The 20,204-nt window shown below is 40.1% G+C and overlaps 1 protein-coding gene across 6 annotated transcripts in view; it reads left to right on the forward strand.

Moving 5' to 3' along the window:
* FRMD5 (FERM domain containing 5) overlaps window positions 1-20,204 on the forward strand; it is a 320,737-nt gene that overhangs the window by 32,529 nt on the left and 268,004 nt on the right. The window lies entirely within an intron of this gene.

Here is a 20,204-nt window from a genome sequence, read left to right on the forward strand (position 1 = left end):
TTAAGCTTCCAGAAGGTAGAGTATAACTATTTTGATAAAAACAGAAATTTATCAAAATAATTTTCTCCTCTCTCCTACTGTAGGAGAGAGCTCAAATATTCATCAACTAGTGAATGGATAAGCAAACTGTGGAACAGCCATAAAATGGAATAGTACTTAGCAGTAGAAAATAACTAACCATTGATTATGTAGCAACGTGATGAATGTCAAATGCATTCTGCTAAGTGAAAGAAGCCAGATACAAAAGGGTTACATGCTGCATAACTACATGATACGACATTCTGGAAACAGCAAAAATATAGGGACAGAAATCACATCAGGGATTACCAGGGATTTGGGACAGAGAGAAGGAATTGTCTACAAACTAACATGGCAACTTTTTTAGATGATGGAAAACGTTCTATATCTTGATTGTGCTGGTGACTATATGACTATAACATTTGTCAAAACATATAACTTTAAAAAGATGACTTTTACTTTTTGTAAAAAATCTGACTGAAAAAGAGTTAAAAGTGGGTCCTCAAAAAAAAAAAAAAAAATGAACTTACTGCGCTTAGATTAATGTCTGCTACCTGTTAACCATTAGCCCATGGTGTCAAAGTTTTTAGTTGCAAGCAACAGAACTGACTTTGGCTGATTTGAGCAGTCAGAGAGAAACATAGTGAAAAGACATTGGCTAGCTCAGAAAATTTATATAAGAAAGGTGCAAAGCAGGTTTGGAAAATGGACAACAGCAAGGCAGGGTAGGCAGCACCCAGAACCAAGAACAACACCATCACACTGTCTGGAGAGGACCCTGCTGCCTCTGTGATGCCACAACTTGCCCCACTGTCACCAGGGCACTGAAGCTGGGTACCAGAGCCACATTGCCGCCACTTCTGCCCCTGTACACTCGATATTGGTGCCACAGCCTTCTCAGCTGCCAGTATCTGCCACCAAAATGTATTCTTGGTCCCTGCTGCTTCACTGTCATAGCTTCAGAGTCAAGGTCCAGGGCAGAAGTGTCTGGTTGGCCAAGTGGAAGTCACGTGCTCTATTCTAGCTACAAGGAAGACTAGGAAAGTGAGATCTGACATTTCAGTTTCTACAGTATCCCACACCAAGACTCATAAAGTTAGAAGGCAGAAAAATCTATTATGTCTATGCATCTGTCAAAATATGGGGTAAGTTTTAAACTTTACTTTCTGTAGCCCTTATTCTGCTAGTGAATAGGCTAACATTCTGTTAATTTTTATTATTGTATGCTCTTTTTGAGTATGCTGCAGTCCAGTTTCATATATGATCTCTGATTTATAGGCTAATTTTTGAAAGCCTCTATTTTTATCTTAGAGCAGTTTTAGGCTTATGGCAAAATTGAGAGGAAGGTAGAGGGATTTCCCATAAATATGTGTAGCTTTCTGCATTATTAAGGCTAATTTTTTTCTTTTAAAATTTTATTTATTGAGGCAATATTGGTTTATAACATTATGTGAAGTTTCATGTGCACAACATTATATTTGAACACTATACAGTGTGCTCACCACCAGAAGTCTAGTTTTTGTCTGTCACCATACCGTTGATCCCCCTTACCAATCTCTCTCTCCCCTCTGATGTCCCATCCCCCCTGGTAATCACTACTCTGTTCTTTGTATGTATGTGTTTGGTTTTTTTGTTCATTTATTTTTTACTTATTTTTTATACCCTGTGTGCAAGTGAAATCATAGATTTGTCTTTCTCCATCTGACTTCTCTCACTTAGCATAATACCCTCAAAATTCATTCATATCATCACAAATGGCAAGATTTTATCTTTTTTATGGCTGAGTGGTATTCTATTGCATTTTATATATACACACACACACCACATCTTATTTATTCATTCATCTGTTGATGGACATTTAGTTGTTTCCGTATCTTGGTAGTATAAACAATGCTACCATGAGCATAGGAGTGGTTATTTTTTATTTTGTTTCCATATCTTCCGTATCTTGGTATTATAAACAATGCTACCATGAGCATAGGAGTGGTTATTCCTATGCTCATGGTAGCATTGTTTATAATACCAAGATACGGAAACATATCTTGGAGTGGTTATTCCAGAAGTGGAATAACTGGGTCATATGGTAGTTCTGTCCTTAATTTTTGGAGGAATCTCTGTATTATTTTTCATAGTGGCTGTATCAATTTGCATTCCTACCAACAGTGCATGAAGGTTCCCTTTTCTCTACATCCTCACAAACACTTGTTATTTCTTGCTTTTCTGATAATATAGGCTGATTTTAAAGAATAGTTCTGAATCTGCAAAGAATGACCAATGATATATGCTTTGAACATGGTAAGTAGTCAGTGTGTGTGTGTGTGTGTGCGCGCACACGCGCACTCATTTGTGTCCAACTCTTTCCAACTCCGTGGACTGTAGCCCACCAGGCTTCTCTGTCCATGGAATTTTCCAGGCAAGAATACTGGAGTGGGTTGCCATTTTTCTTCTTCAAGGGATCTTCCTGACCCAGGGGTCGAACCCACGTCTCTTGCATCTCCTACATTGGCAGGCAGATTCTTTACCGCTAGCACCACCTGGGAAGCCCAAGTAGTCAGTAAATGTTGTTAAATCCATAAAAGTTAGAAAGAGTATGTTTTTCTTATCACCAAAAAATGTGCTTAAAAATACAAAAATAATCAGTACACAAAAGGAATGTACCACGATCCATTGGTGGAATCTCAAGCTAGATCATCATTTGGAAATGCATTAGTAGACTATCGTATCAAAAGACGAATTGAGAGAAATCTTGGCCTTGTCTTCTAGGGATTTGCTAAGATAATCACCACAGGCACTAGTAAGTAAGGATGTTCAGGAAAACTGAAGAATACACGATGAGGGTGGGTAGATATTGCTTGGGAGGAGGTGAGGCTGCAGAAATGAAGAGTGGAGAGGACAGTGAGGAGCAGGAGGCAGAGAAGCCTCTTGTCTTGCTTTCCTAGAAGATGGTGCAGAGGCTAAGGAGCAGCATAAAATGGAGCACACAGATTCGAGAGGCTTCTTGTTAGAAGAAAGGTGGAGGTAGAGAATGTGGGGTTAAAACTGGATGATGATGTCTATCAACATTTAATTTGGCTCTTACGACTTGAAGTGGAGGCACTTGACTAGGCAGCCTTCAGGGCCTCTAATCAGCCAGCTGCACAGTCTCCTCATGCAGCAAGAGAGGTGGCCTCGTTAAAAATCCCAGCACAGTGGAGAGGAGAGGGAGGCAGAGCAGCTTTTTACCCTTACGTGAGACCCTGCAAAAGTTGTTACTCACTAGACATTTGCTTTCTTCTCTTTCAGATCCGGTAAAGAATGAATACTTGGGTATTTCATGCAGGTGTGGTTAGCATCTTGGCAGTCTTATTTTTCTAAATGATATATCAGTATTTGTTGTTAGTTTTATGATGGTGGTCGAGGTGGTGCTTTGTACCTTATGGCTGTTTCCTATATACAAATAGATCGCTTATGCAGTTTCTGAGGCCTTACCTCCATTCTGACTTTCTAAATGCTCTTAAATGTCCCAGATAGATATCAGCACACTTTGTGTACCAGCATTTGTCTTTTAAAAAGAAAAATATAAGAAACAATTTCTATACAATTCACCCTTTGAAGGAGTACAGTTCACTGGTTTTTAGAATATTCACAAAACCTAAGTCTGTTTCCACTTTATCTTTTTATTTTTGCCAGCCCCAAAAGAAATCCTGTACCTGTTACCTGTCACAACCCACTCTCTCCTATCACCAGATCCTGGCAACCACTAATCTATTTTCCATTTCTATGAATTTGCCTGTTTTGGGAAATTTCATATAAGTAGAATCATGTATTAATGTATGTGGCCTTTTGTGAAAGACTTCTTTTACTAGCATAATGTTTCCAAAGTTCACCTACTTGTAGCGTGTATCAATACTTTATTTTCTTTAAAAAAAATTGTAAAACATACATAATACAAAATTTAGCATCTTAACAATTTTGAATGGTCAGTTCTGGGGCATTAGGTACATTCACATTGTTGTACTGCATTCCTTTTTTTATTTTGCTGAATAATAGTTCACTGTACGGACATACCACATTTTGTTCACCCAGTCATCATTTGGTGGACACTGGATCATTTTCACTCTTTGGCTGTTATGTCCTGCTGTGAACATTTGTGGACTAGAATTTACTTTCAATCTGAAATATTTCAATCATGATGAGAAAGACTGAACTTTGTACTCGTATTTTAAGCACATCTCTTAGACTGATGAGATAATGTGATCCTGGGCAATCACCTGCTTCTTTTGGCCTGTGAGCAGGTGGTATTATCCCCATTTTGGAGATGAGAAGACTTTGTGTAGCTCTAAGTATTGTTGTGAAAAGTAAATGAATATAACAGTAAAGACCAATGAAAGTTAAAAGGTCTCTTTACACGGCAAGTTCAGGGGATAGAAATTGGCTTTTATTTGTTTTGGCCGCACTGTGTGGCTTTGGGATTCCTGAACAGGGCTCAAACCCGTGCCCCCTGCAGTGCAAAAGCACAGAGTCCTAACCATTTGACAACCAGAGAATTCCTGGAAGTTGGATTTTAGAAAAGAGGGGAAGAAAGGAGGGATGCTTGGGCAGCTGTAGATTGATATTTAAAGTTAATTTTTGGGCTTCACCCAGTTTCATTCCTCTTTCTGTTGTCATTCCTTCTCTCATCACCAGAGCTTTATGACAACAGTTCCATGTGCTCCTCTTCCTCACTTTCCCTCGAAACTCTGCCCCGATATGATGAATTGTCAGCATGTTTCAACCACCTAAGTGACTGACAAACCTATCTTGCTTAGTTTGTTTGCTTTTTGGTGGCAGGTTGTGTGTGTGTGTGTGTGTGTGTGTGTGTGTGTGTGTGTGTGTTAACCTGAATGAAACTGTAAATGATGGAAATGCAGAGTAATCTAAAGGAGAGATTTTGAGGCAGAACCGGTTTTCTTCATTCAAGGGGCTGTGCGTGTGTGTGTGTGTGTGCGTGCATATGTGCGAACCTGAATGAAGATGTAAATGATGGAAATGCTTAGTAATCTTAAAGGAGAGATTTTGAGGCAGGTCAGGTTTTCTTCATTCATACTACTCAACCTACTGCACCTCTTTATTTAAAAAAGACACTTGAAGTAGGGAAGTAAAGGAGAGGAGTCTGAGGTTCTTATAACTCTTTAAGGAAGTGTCTCTACCTAAAAATCCCAGGGAAGAATGGCAGATCATAAGGCCCATAAAGGTGACAGACACTTCATTACAAAATCAGAGGAGAAAGTCTCTCAGCTGAACCTCGTTGGAGTAGGGAACAGTTTTGGAGTTTGGGACATTTATTTTATTTTGAGGGGCCATTGAAATAGAAGCAGAACTAGTTGAGATCAGTCCCATCTCTGATGGAGAAAAAAGTTGATCATCACCAACCAATGGAAATATGCCATCCCCAAGCCTTCCAGGAAATTCCCAGTGGTAGTAATTTATACAATCACTTATTGTTTGCTTAATTACCATGCATCACATCAATGATTATGCACTGTCAAATTATTGTTGCATTTTATTTTACTCAGCCTTCACAGTTAGGCATGTTGCTCAGTTATTCTCAATAGAAAGTATTACTGGTGGGTTAGAGTGTTGATATTCAGGTGAGACTTGGTGGCACTTTTTAAATCGTAGCATTTTTTTAGCAATCATTTAGTGAAACAATGTGCTGGACCCTGAGTATTACAGTGAAAGCCAAGGTTTCAGCCTAAAAAGGCTTATGATCAGGTGAGTGAATATCAAATCACCCTAATAAACTGTGCTGAGTATTCAGAGGTATAAACAGGACACTTGGGGAACACTTGGCTCAGGATGGAGTGATCAGGGTAGGCTTTCTAGAAGAAATAACAGTCTCAAATAATAAGTAGGAGCTGGTTGAACACAGAAATTGAGGGAGCTGAAGGACATTACAGATAGAAGGCACGGACACAGATAGAGGCATCTTTGCCTACATGTATTGCCAACTTGGGCTTCCCAGGTGGCACTAGTAAAGAACCCTCCTGCCAGTGCAGGAGACATAAGAGACATGGGTCCGATACTTGGGTAGAGAAGATCCCTTGGAGGAGGGCATGGCAACCCACTCCACTATTTTTGCCTGGAGAATCCCATGGACAGAGGCTACAGTCTATAGGGTTGCAAAGAGTTGGATAGGACTAAAGCCACTTAGCATGCAAGCATTTGCTAACTCAGGAAAGCCAACTCAGTAAGCGTCCATGAGATAGGAAAGGACATAAAAAACAATACCCTTGATCCTGCTGACAAAGAGCACACGGTTCACTTACTGGAGATACATTTATTCTTTTGTGCCACCAGGGGGTCATTTAGTGAATTACCTGCCTCTTCCATTGTACAATATGGTACGCTAGTGGCTTGATAAAATTAACATACCTGCAACAAGTGAGCAATTTACTTTCTTCTTATAAAATCAGGCTTTGTAAATTGCTATGTATTGTTTTTAGCCGGTTATATAGGTTTTTTTTTTTTTAAACAAAAATCCAAAGAGAATTTCATGGACAAAGAATCTTCAAATAAAATGGTTATATATTCCTAGTTGTCATGAAAATGTGCTTAATTGGAGGTGATGGATTTAATACTTAAAAGTTTGAAAAGCTCCACTCAAACCTAAATGTCCAACAGTAGGGGATTGATTGAATAAATCATGGCATATAATCAGATACTATTTAGCCTTAAGTATGAAGTTATGGATGAGCGTTATGACATAGATGCTCACCATGTTGCTAAATGTCCAAGAGTAGCCTACAAAAGGGTTAGTGAATAGCATTGTATCACTTTTCTAAAATGTGTATTAACTGATACACCAGCCTCAGTAGCCAGGAAGAATAAAACAGGTCCTTTTTATGTTCTGTACTTGTTATGCTGTGTGCTAAGTCTTGTCCAACTCTGCAACCCTATGGGCTGTAGCCCTCCAGGCTCCTCTATCCGTGGGATTCTCCTGGCAAGAATACTGGAGTGGGTTGTCATGCCCTCTTCCAGGGGAACTTCCTGACCCAGGGATTGAACCCCCATCTTTTCAATCTCCTGTTCTGGGAGGTGGGTTCTTTACCACTAGCGCCACCTGGGTTCTCCCAATGACAGTAACTCATCTTGCCCTTTCCTTCCCAACCTGTGAGATACCTGTCTATCCTTGTGAAACTTCCTGGTTATTTCTGAGAGTCCTGAATGTGACCGTGGCCACCATGAAGTGGCAGCCTTGTTGTCTGCCTTTGACTCACCTTTGTTAATAGATGCTGCCCTTGATGAGCCTCCCTGAAAGTACTGCTGAGAACCTCAGGGCCTTGACAGATGCCTCTATCCGCATGAGTCTATCAAAGCCCTTAATTTTGGCATGACAGAGAGGTGCTGGGCTCTGTTCAGAGATGTGGAAAAGTGGCTTTCTCCACAGAGCTGGACTTTGATGCAGAAGTCCCCAGATGCGCTTAAGAAATCCTGCAGTTCCTCTAACTGCTGGTCTTCATCCTTCATTCACAAGGGTTCAAACTGGGAAGACCAAACCAGAAGTTACCATGCTCCCCAGTCCACCTGCTTTCACTCTGAGTGAAGGGCATCAGAAAGTGCCTTTGCTCCAGCCAGAAACCTGAGAGGCAATCCAGACTCCTCCCACTCCTTCACATTTAGCCTCCAAGTTTACTTTATTCTTCTGTCGTTCAGTCTTGGAAATCTGTTCATTCTTTTTGTCTACACTGCCTCTCCAGAGTTCAGACTTTGATTTTTCCTCTGGATTATATTAATAGCCTCCTAATCACTCATGAATCTTCCAATCTTCCTCCTCTTCTGGTTATCTTTTATACTCCATTAACATGGAATATATAGCCTTTTATGGTCTAGCCCAGGGCTTCCCTTATGGCTTAGCTGGTAAAGTATCCACCTGCAATGTGGGAGACCTGGGTTCGATCCCTGGATTGGGAAGATCCCTTGGAGAAGGAAAAGGTTACCCACTCCAGTATTCTGGCCTGGAGAATCCCATGGACTGTACAGTCCATGGGGTTGCAAAGAGTTGGACACGACCGAGCGACTCATTTTCATTTTATGGTCTAGCCCTGGTACAGCTCCATCATTTTTCCTGCCACTCAGTCTTCTCTATAGATATCTTATTTGGTGTTTCTACACACTCAGACATCTGTCTTTATTTATTTTTTAGCATTTAAAAATTGAATTTGGCTGTGCTGGGTCTTCCTTGTTGTGAGGACTTTTCTTTAGTTGCAGAGGGATGCTCTCTAGTTGCAGTGTGCAGTCTTCTCGTGGTGGCTCTTATTGCAGAGCACGGGCTCTAGGGTACTCAGGCTTCAGTGGTTGTGGCTCCTGGGCTCTTGAGCACAGGCTCAATGGTTGTAGCACACAGGCTTAGTTACATTACAGCATGTGGGATCTTCCCGGCTCAGAGATCAAACCTGTGTCTCCTGCATTGGCAGGCAGTTCCTTTACCAAGGAAGCCTTGTATGTGTTTTTTTCCATAATTGTGGGAAGACATACATAATTTTTTTTAACCATTTAAAAAATGTACAATTCAATGGCATCAAGTACATTCACAATATTGTGTAACCATCACCACTGTCCATTTCCAGGTCTTTTTATCATCACCCCAAACAGAACTGTTATATCTTTTTTTGCCTTGCTGCATGGCATGCAAGATCTTTGTTTGCTAACCAGGGATGGAACCTATGCCCCTGCAGTGGAAACGCAGAGTCCTAACCACTGCACTGCCAGAGAATTCCCTGAACTGCTGTGTCTTTCACATGCTGGCTTCCTCCAAGTGGAGTGCCCTGTCCCCACCATTCCCACCTAGATTCCTTCTCAGTATCTCTCCACACTTAAATCTAAAGCCACCTTATCTGAGAAACTTACCCCAATTCTTTAAACTTGGAGTTTGGTGCTTGCTTTTTTGTCTTCCCATGCCACTCTGGACATACACCTGTCATGACGCATCTATGATATTATGATTGTTGACTTAGGAGGTTCTTTTCCACTAGACCTTTGAGTTCTTTGAATGACAAGTCTGACTTTGAATGAAGAGTCTTTTATCTCTGCATCCTTAGCTTCCAGCACTGTACCTGCTGTGAATAAATGATTGGACTCAGCTTCCTATCAGCTATGCAAATTAGCACTTGCTCACATGCTAGCTTTGAATGAAAGTCAGGTAGCCGGTCTAAAAGAAATTTCATAAATATAGGCTCTTTCTCCTTTCCATTAGCTATTCATGGAAATTTGTTTCTGAGGGCTGCTTTGAGTAGGTAATTTCTCAGGCAGTTGCACACAATCTCCTGTTGATTTTAGAGAGTGATGGGCTGAGTTAGGAGTAAACAGTAAGTGGGTGGGGGGGAGGGGGCTAAGAATTAGGGGGAATAAAAATTTTACAAAGTGCTGCAAGTATATGTGGTCTTCTGTATCCAGAGGAGTGAGTTTCCCAGAAAGAGACTCACAGGAAACGAACTGATGGTTGCTGGGGGGAAGGGATAGTTAGAGAATTTGGGAAGGTCATGTACACGCTGCTATGTTCAAAATGGATAACCAGCAAGGACCTACTGTAAAGCACAGGAAACCCTGCTCAATGTTATGTGCCAACCTGGATGGGAGGAGGGATTTGGGGGAGAATAGATACATGTATTATATGTATGGCTAGTCCTTTCGCTCTTCACCTGAAACTACCACAATATTGTTAATTAGCTATACCCTAGTATAAAATAAAAGTTTAACGTTTGGGAAAAAGAATAGTGAGTTTCCAGGACTACTGTTTTGTCAAGTTATGAAGTATGAAAGAAGGAAATGGGCATCTTGCATGCGTGCTAAGTCGCTTCAGTCATGTCCAACTGCGCCCGACCCTAGGGACTGTAGCCCTCTGGGCTCCTCTGTCCGTGAGGATTCTCCAGGCAAGAATACTGGAGTGGGTTGCCATGCCTTCCTCTAGGAATGGGCGTCTTACTTTGGTGTTATTGGATGGAAATTTAGAGAAAAGACATTGGAATGAGTCAAGACAGTAGGCAGGGCTTAAGGGCACAGCAACTGCTTTTTTCCCTTCTGTTCAGTTTTTACTTTCAAGAACCAGAAAATAGATAGGGACAGTTCTTAAAAGACAGAGCCACTACCAATTCTGTTTTGGAGCCCTGAACTTTCCATGGTAGTAGTTCAGTGTTTCACTTCTGGTTATAACCTCACTCTGATGTGAAATTCTGACTTTGTCAGAATGAGTGGGACAGAGGCTCTAAAATTCTTAGAATAAAACTTAGGTATGTGGATCTATCATCCATGCACTTTTATTGCACTTCCTTTTGCTTTAAATTGAGTGGAGTCAAATCCTAAGCATATCATTTAAAATCCTGTTCAGCCAGCTGCTTGGCTAGAAAGGTCAATCTTCATCACTCCATTTACACTGAACAAACATATTTGTGGCAGCAAGAGAGGAGATCTGAATCAAGAAAAATGTAGTCCAGTAAAGTGATTCAATTGTCTAATCAGCCATCTGACTTGAACATAATTTGAAGGGTCCTTGAAGTTTCTTTTTTTAAAGGCTTGAAATTAGAAATTCGCAATCGACACAACATGAGTCATGCAGATCTGATTGAGGTTCCTGCATTTCCTTTTTCTTTCAACTCTTGAATTACACTCTCATTTTCTTTCCTGTTTGGTGTCTAGCGGAAAAAGGAAGTGAGAGTAAAGTGAAATTAGATGGTACATTTTCATGTTGTAGAACTAGTGGTATTGTGGATTTATGATACAATGACTTAGCAGAAGCACTTCACACCAAGTGCTGTGATTATTAACTTCACATTGAAGTGTTCTGGCTATTTGGTCACTCGGGTCATCATAGATGGATTATGAACTAGCCATAGGTCTATGTGGTACAAATATTCAATATAATAAAATACCACAAATATATGCTGAAACAGAATGACAGGATTCACAGCACAGACCAGCATTTATTGAAGTGGCTATACATGTGTGTAACTGTTGGAAAATTTCTGGGTAAATGATTGGTCACACTTGGCATTGTCAAGTATTGTGCTATTGTGTACCATTTCTTTTTTCCCTCACTTTTTAAACATAAACTTTTAAACCAAAATATAGTATTTTTATGTACACATATTTATAAAGGAAAATGCAAATAATAAATGTGTAACTAGAAGAGTTAATCACAAAGTAAACATGTCCATGTAACTAGCACCCAGATCAAGAAATAAAACTTTACACCCCAGCAGCCTCCCTCATGACTGACGCTTCTCCCACATTACTACCTCTTTTCCTACCAAAAGGTAGTCACTGTCCCAATAGTGACATGTTGCTTTTGCCCATTCAAAATTACTTTATTATATGTTCTTTTGTATCTGTTTTTTCCTCAACATATTATTAATCCAATTTATCTCTGCTGCTGTATATGTTGGTATTTTATCTTAATTACTGTTATATTCCAGTGTATAAATATACCATAGTTTATAATGAACTTTTGTTCTCAGTTTCAAGCTATTACAAATAATTCTGCTATGGACATTCTTATGCATGTTTTTTTTTAATGTATGTATGCATGGTATATATACCTAGGAATAGAATTGCCAGGACATACAGTATATTTATATTCAACTTTAATAGATCCTACCAAATAGCTTTCCTACGTGAGTTTACCACTTAAATGTTTTTCAGTAGAATATGTCTGCTGTGAGAATGTAGTACATTCTCACCAACACATGATATTGTCCATCTTTTATTTTAGTTCTGGGAAGTCTGTGGTGATGTCTCATTTTGATGTTTATTTTATATTTCTCTGATACCTACTAAATTTGGGCACCTTCTCCATGTGTTTATGGATAGTTTTTTGGATGTCCTTTTAGTGAAGTATCTGTTCAAATACCTTTTTTTTCTTTTTACATGTAGCTTTACTGAGGCATAATTCATATACTATACTAGTCACACATTTAAAGGGTACAATTCAATGGCTTTTAGTATATTCACAGAATTGTACATTTATCACCACATCAATTTTAGAATTTTTCTTTGTGCCTAAAAGAAATCTTGCACTCCTTAGCTGTCACCTTCCAACCCTTCCTTCTCAGCACACTCCTCCCTGCCCGTCCTGGGCCCATGGCAACCACTAATCTGCTTTCTGTCTCTATAGATGCCTGTTGGACATTTCCTATAAGTGGAATCATACAATATGAAGTCCTCTGAGATTGGCTGCTTTCGCTCCACATAATGATTTTGAGGTTCATCTATATTTCATCATGTATCAGTACTTTTTTTTTTTATTGCTGAGTAATATTCTATTTTATGGATATACTGTATTCTTTTTTTTAAACATTGATGGGCATTTGTGTTGTTTTCGCTTTTTAGCTATTATGAATTATGCTGCTGTGAGCATTTGTATATAAGTTTCTGTGTGCCAGAACAGGTTTTGTTTCTCATGGGTTATGCATTATTTCTTAAAAGATTTGCGTTCAGCAATTACTCTGTAAAGGTGGTCACTCTTTTGATTGGATATATATTTAAAATAAAACTTAAACACTGCTAACGCCTATCTTGTTGAACACACATTCTTGTGGCATACTGTTGTTTCAAGGAACACAGTCTGAGAAAGATTTCTAAGTGGTCATGCTCTTCAGTATAATGGGGTGTGAGGACAAGAAAGATGGGAGCCAAGAATCAGTGAGTTATAAGTACTAAGTATTGGATTCTCATTTCATAGAATATATTTCAGTTTGAATTTCATTGTTGAAGGAACCATAGTCAGTACTGAGTGTTGTTATCTCTTGGAATGGGATTGAGGGTAAATAAGGATTTTATTGGACCACTCCAGTATTCTTGCCTGGAGAATCCCAGGGACAGAGGAGCCTAGTGGGCTGCCGTCTATGGGGTCGCACAGAGTTGGACATGACTGAAGCGACTTAGCAGCAGCAAGGATTTTATAGAAGCCAAAAGATCTAAGAAACAATTAGCAAAGAACTGTGATTTCTGTAATTTTTCTGTGAGATATTTAGGGCCCTTCATCTTTTAAAGCTGTCATAACTTTATAGAATTTGCTTCACACAGGCCCTTTTTTATAATGTATCAGAGTATGAATTATCAGGACAGATAGAAGAGACATTATATACTGGTTGCGATAAAGGCTTTATCCATAAAGTGTTGCCTGTTTTGCAATGAAAACAGTTCCCTAAAACTTAATTAGCAGTATATACCAAGCCATTTTCACTCAGAAGCCTTTTATAAATGTGCTCTGATTATAAATCATAAATACTGCTTTATACTGTTGAGTAGGATTGAAACCTGAATTAATCTTGAAGAAAAAGCTTTTGGTTCCCTAAGTAACCAAACATGTAAACAGATAAAGAAGTAACATGGTAATTAGGGAAAACCAAAAATTTGGGTACTGAATTGGTTGGTCTGTTCTTGACACCCGTTTTCTAAGTCATGTTAAAAGACAAAATTATTTCAAGTTAAGTTCGCATCAAAGTGATAATTCAATTCCATTCTCATTATGAAAAATCATAATGTATTAATTTTCTGCATGATAATAGAGCCTTAAATTTTAAGTTGCCATTTCCATATGGTGAACTCCTTTAGTATGATATACATTTTTTCTAATAAAGATGATTAAAATGAAAGACAAGGGGCCAATTATATTAGCGGCCAAATGTGTTCACTACATAACGTGTATTAAGTCTTGAACTTTCTCATTCAGTTTGGCAGAATTATCCTTGGTAACCATGTGTCCCTGCTGCTTATTAAACATCATTGGACCGCTAGTGGATGATCAGAACTGTAACTGAGCAACGTGCTGACGAATCCCAGACTCTCAGTAGTGACTTCTAGGGTTGGCTTTCTTAGAACTGGAGTCCTGTTCAGATAAATGTTCATGGAAATGGATTTCACTCCCAGATTTTCTGTTTGGTAGCGTACATTTCCATTTACCTTGTCCTGACAAACCTTTATTCTAAACTCTTACCAGCAACTAAGCCCTGGTAGGTTTAGTGGTATAAGAACACTCCATTTATGAAACTTTTGCTCAAGCAAATACAGTATGAAATGTTAGTCGCTCAGTTGTGTCTGACTCTGTGTGACCCCATGGACTGTAGACTGCCAGACTCGTCTGTTCATGAAATGCTCCAGGCAAGAATACTGGAGTGGGTAGCCATTCCCTTCTCCAGGGGATCCTCCCTAACCAGGTCTCCTGCCTTGCAGGCAGATGCTTTACCAGCCCAACATTTATGAAACTTTCATTCGAGTTCAAGCAAATACCATAGTGAGAAGTAATATACTAACTGAAACAATGATTTTAAAGAGATGTTAGACTTGAGAGAGTTAAGTGTTACTGGGCACACAAGGTGATGGAGACATAACAGATGGTCATTTCTCATTCCCACCTTCGCCTGTGGGGAGTAGCCGGTGCATTCAGCTCTGTACGGCCTTGCTATCTGCCAGCTCTCTGATGGCCTGGGGCCTTAGGGCTGCAGGACAGATGTTTGCAGGAGGACGGGTAGGTCTGTCAACCAGAATCAGTGAAGCAGCAGTAACAGAGAAGGAAACTGCTGTAGCTTATATATCCTCATGGGAGTCTACACCAGACATTTTTATCGTAAATCTTAGTAAACTGAAAAGAGTAAGAGCTTTCTGCCTCCAGAACAACTTACCAGGATACATTCATAAGTCTGTGATGCTGTGACTCTGGTCAGGTTTCAGCTAGAACTCTTTCCTGTCTTGTCTTCCACCAAACACCAGCTTTCTTTGCAGCCTGGCACAATAAGGGAGGGCTTCCCAGGTGGCACAGTAATGAAGAACCCACCTGCCAATGCAGGAGACGCGAGAGATGTGAGTTCGATCCCTGGGTCAGGAAGATCCCCTGGAGGGGGAGATGGCAACCCACTCCAGTATTCTTGCCTAGAGAATTTCATGGACAGAGGAGCCTGGCCGGCTATAGTCCAGATGGTCACAGAGTTGGACATGACTGAGCAGACTGAGCGCACGCGAACGTGCGCGCACACACACACAGTAAGGGAACAGCATGGACTTCCTCAGTCTTCTCAGAGTTTGGAAGGCTTGGATGTCATAAGAACTTGATGCACTGCATTGCAAGTTCTCCCTTCTAGAAGGATTTTGTTTGGAGAAAACGAATGGAATGTCTTAAATATAACTGTCGAATATTTATGAATTATGCAAGCATTCAAATGTCAAGCTGCTTATGGGAAGATGTGTTTGAAATAGATTTGTGCTAAAAGGTGGTTACATTTTCAAGCTAATCCACAGAAACCATTTAGCTCAGGATGTACCTGTGAAGAGAAGTTGTTATCGTCTAGAATCCTTTAGGGTGCCTGAACCACCAAGTCCTCTGGGCCCAAGACACTTGATAGCTTAGTTTTGCATCATACGAAGTCCCCTGAGGGAAGCAGTAGAGACTCCTAAGCGCGTTCTTGCCTCTGCTCCCTGATTCATTGCCAGACTTTTGTGTCTCCCATGTGTCAGCACTGCCCACTGTCCATGTCTAGTTGGATAAGAGGCAGTGAGCAGTCAGCCCGGAGGCTGATAGAATCAGAGGCTGAGTGGGCCTTGTTTATTTATTTACAAGTTCCTTTTCCAGAGGGGTTTTACTTTTTTTTTTTTAAAGATATTTATAAAAACAATACTACTTTCTATATATTCTCAACATAACAGAGCTCTTGTTCTTAAGCAGAAGCTATGTTTTTTGTGTGTTTTGTTTTGCCTTTTTTTTTTTTTAAAGGGAAAGCAAAGAGAAGAGAAGCCCTGCAATGAGGTGTGAAGAACAGTGTCCTGGGAACCAGTACAGTTAGTTTTAAATTCTGATTTTGTGCTCCACATTGGGAGTCTGTACCAACCCCTTAAACTCGGTTTGTTTATGTGTAAGAGGCAGAGAGATGGAGGGACAATCTACGGATTCCTCCAGTTCCCAGATACTATGACCATAGAGCCCAGTGTATTCTGCACCTTCCTAGAGTTGTAAGGGTTTGTGAAATGTCACTGCAGTGTCTGGTGATGGCCGGTGAAGCTTGAGAAGGATGAAAAAGAATGAGTCCTACTTAAAAGAGCGAGACGCTGGAAAACCCAAGACTCTGCTTGTGACGGGGGAGCCTCACGACCTGGGTTCTGGCTCCAGTTCTGTTATGAAGTAATCGTGAGACTTTGGGCTCTCGACTTCTTTGGGTCTTTTGTTTCCTCTTTAAAGTGTAGGTGGTTACATTAGGTGGCTTCTAGATTATCCTTCTGTTCTCAGATTCTACTGATATCTCTAAGAAACTAAGTGTTGTGTGGTAATCATGACATCTAAATGATTCAGTCTTCCTTGTTTAACTTCTGGTATCAAAGAAATTGCTGCACAGTTCGGTTCAGTCGCTCAGTCATGTTGTAACCCCATGGACTGCAGCACACCAGGCTTCCCTGTCCATCACCAACTCCCAGAGCTTGCTCAAACTCATGTCCATTGAGTCAGTGATGCCATCCAGCCGTCTCATCCTCTGTCGTCCCCTTCTCCTCCTGCCTTCAATCTTTTCAGGGTCTTTTCCAATGAGGCAGCTCTTCTCAATAGGTGGCCAAAGTATTGGAACTTCAGCATCAGTCCTTCCAATGAGTATTCAGGACTGATTTTCTTTAGGATGGACTGGTTGGATCTCCCTGGAGTCCAAGGGACTCTCAAGAGTCTTCTTCAGCACCACAATTCAAAAGCATCAATTCTTTAGCACTCAGCTTTCTTTATGATCCAACTCTCACATCCACACATGATTAGTGGAAAAACCATAGTTTTGACTAGACTGACCTTTGTCAGCAAAGTAATGTCTCTGCTTTTTAATATGCTATCTAGGTTGGTCATAGCTTTTCTTCCAAGGAGCAAGCGTCTTTTAATTTCATGGCTGCAGTAACTATCTGCAGTGATTTTGCTTAGCTCCTGGTGGAAAGGAAATTGCTGCACAGAAGCAGACAAAGTACAACACTATGAATGCCTGTGGTATTAGACACTAGCAGGCTGTGGGAGACTTCCATAATCATGCATAGTAACTGGCTATTGTGGTTAGCTTTAGGGCTTCTGTATTTCCATTTCTCATTCACAATCAAGAAAAAGAGCTTTAGGCAAAGGTAACACGGTCTCCAATCCAGTATTGTACTAGATCCCTCTGGTATAGTTTGTTGGGAAATACCCATTTCTTTGTCTCCAGAATTGGTTTTTGCAGTTAATAATTCCCTAACAATATCTTGATTATATCTTGCTTGTCCTCTAATAATTCTCTGATAACATCTTGATTATTATTGGAGCCCCTGGGAAGGTGCCTTAAGTAACAAAATATTTATTCTAACTAATTTATTCTAACTCACTTTATGGAAAGTGGAAACTTTTGATTGTGTGTCCCTCTCTATATACACAGTACCTTTATAGACAGTTCATTTCTCAGTCCCAGAGTGGACAAGTCTGTATTTGGAGATGCCAAGAAAGCTAGCTGGAAGTAAATCTCTTAAGTGCTCATGTGTGAACTCAACAGGAAGATTAAATGAGAAGTGGTTCAAAGTTGGGGGATGTATGAGGATGGCAGAGTATTTTCTAATCTCCAGTTTCAGTGTTTGGGGTGCACTGTGAGTGATGCTTTCTCTGTGGTCAGGCAGGGCATTCCCTGTTATCTTGGAGCTGAGTTTTCCAACTCTTTCTGGATTGGGACACATCATTTGCCCTCCACTTAGGAAGAAGTACAGAATTTGCCCAGTCAAATCCAGTACACCTTCTCCTAATTAGTCAAAATAATTCTTCTTAATTCAGTTATCTTTTTATTAGTTGTGCTGTTGTTGTGCTGAGTCTTTGTTGCTGTGCGTGGGCTTATAGTTAAGGCGAGCAGAGGCCACTCTTCGTTGCAGCGCATGAGCTTCTCATTGTGGTGGTTTCTCTTGTTGCGGAGCACAGGCTCAAGGCTCATGGGCTTCAGTAGTGCAGCTCGTGGGCTCTGGAGTGCTGGCTCAGTAGTTGTGGCCCACAGGTTTAATTGCTCTGCAGCATGTGAAATCTTCCTGGACCAGGGATCAAACGCACGTCCCCTGCATTGGCTGGCAGATTCTCACCCAGTGTACCACCAGGAAGTCCACTAGTTATCCTTTTGTATTATCACCCTCCCCATACTCTTCCTACCCCGTGGGGCTCCATTTCTTAGAGTTACTAGTTTAAAGTTATCATTATGTGATTCTGGCCTACACGTTTGGCGAGATACATTATGTCTTCCATGGGCTTCCCTGGTGGCTCAGAGGTTAAAGCGTCTGCCTGAAATGCGGGAGACCTGGGTTCGATCCCTGGGTTGGGAAGATCCCCTGGAGAAGGAAATGGCAACCCACTCCAGTATTCTTACCTGGAGAATCCCATGGGCGGAGGACCCTGCTGGGCTTCAGTCCACGAGTCGCAAAGAGTCGGACACAACTGAGCGACTTCACTTTATTATGTCTTCCATAGAGATTATGGTAACTATGTTATAACAGTGTGGAGTTCTCATAATTTGGTCTTTTGTAATTTATACTAATTTCTAATGAATATGCTTATGAAATTCTTAATAAATTATGAGCATCTTAGAGAAGCAGCACAAGTTATTTGATGCTACTATGGTTCACCAAAACAAGTTATGTCAGAATTCATGTTACTTCTCAGAAAGGTTTAGTAGGTTGAAAGATCATGGCAATGCAATAAGAACAGTTTCTCTAAAACTCAGTAGAACATGTACCCACATGTCATAATATTTTTAAGGTGAGATGGAAAAATATAGACTGCTAATGTAAATAGGCGGATTAGTATTAATGAGTCAATGGAGGAAATTTTCTGTTATCATACCTATAGGGTTCTCTGTTTAGAACTTCTTTGTCAACATTTTTATTAGTTCTTTGGATGAAACCATCCTTAAAAGGCATGCTTGTAGATTTTTATGGATGACAGTATGGAAAAGGGTAATGAATGCATTGGATGACATAGGAAGATATAGAAAAGGTCACCACAGACAAAGACAACTGAATTAATGATAGCATTAAATAGATTTAAGAATAAAGCCTTGCATGTTGAGGAAACAAAAAACCCTATGCAAACGAACCCCCAATGGAGCAATTTGCTTAAGTGTAGCAGGCATGAAAATGATTTAGAAGTTGAATATTGACAGATGGCACGTACAGCCTCCATCAGTTCTATACTGTAGTAACCAAGTAAAGCTAGTGTGGTCTTAGGTAGGCTGTGTTACCAGCAGTCTAGTAACGGGACTGGGAAAGTGATGCTCCATCCCTACAGTTTCCAAATTACAAGGAGAATGCAGTGTGAGTACAGCGTGCCCTCCAGGAGATCAACTAGGATTGTTGAGAGTTTAGAAACGGAATCCGGAGGGAAAGTCAAAGGAACCACAATGTTGTAACTCCTTTCGGAAGTTCTCTGGTTCTGCTTTTCACATTTAATTTTTTTTTCTTCCTATCAGTTTTACTTGGCTGTATGGTAGGGATCTAATTTGCCATTAATTGCCAGTTAGTCCAGCACCTTTTATTGAATAATCTATTTTCCCCCTCAATTTGGAATGTCATCACTGTCCAATATCGTTTCGGTGTACACACTTGAGCATCTTTCTGTTGGTTTGCCTGTCTATCCTTGGGCTAATATCTCATGATTTTGATTATTTTACCATTTTCTTCAAAATTATCTTGGCTATCCTTGGCTTTTCTTCTAACATGTGAATTTTAGAATGAGCTTATTAAGTTCTTTAAAAATTCACTATTAGAATTTTTGCTGGAATTGTGTTGATTTTTTTTAATGGAGTAATTTGAGAATTGATAACGATTCCTTCAGGTATTCCTGTTTATGTACATTGTATATTTCTTTCTTTAGTTCCTTGTTTGAGTCTTTAATACAGTTTTATACTTTGTCAGATTCACACACATAACTTGTTGAATTTATTTCCAATTGCCTTATAGTGTTTATTGCTGTTATACTTGATTTCTTTTTTAAAATTACATTTTTAATTAGTTACTACTGGTATTTAAGAACACCATCAGTTTTTTAACTAGCTAATTTTTGGTTGCACTGGGTCTTCATTGTTAAATGAGGGCTTTCTCTAGTTGCAGAGGCAGGGGCTACTCTTCATTGCGATGCACAGGCTTCTTATTACGGTGGCTTCTCTTGTTGCAGAGTTCAGAATCTAGACACATGGGCTTCAGTTGTTGCAACACGCAGG

Source organism: Bubalus bubalis, chromosome 20, assembly GCF_019923935.1.
Source record: "Bubalus bubalis isolate 160015118507 breed Murrah chromosome 20, NDDB_SH_1, whole genome shotgun sequence".
Lineage (NCBI taxonomy): Eukaryota > Metazoa > Chordata > Mammalia > Artiodactyla > Bovidae > Bubalus > Bubalus bubalis.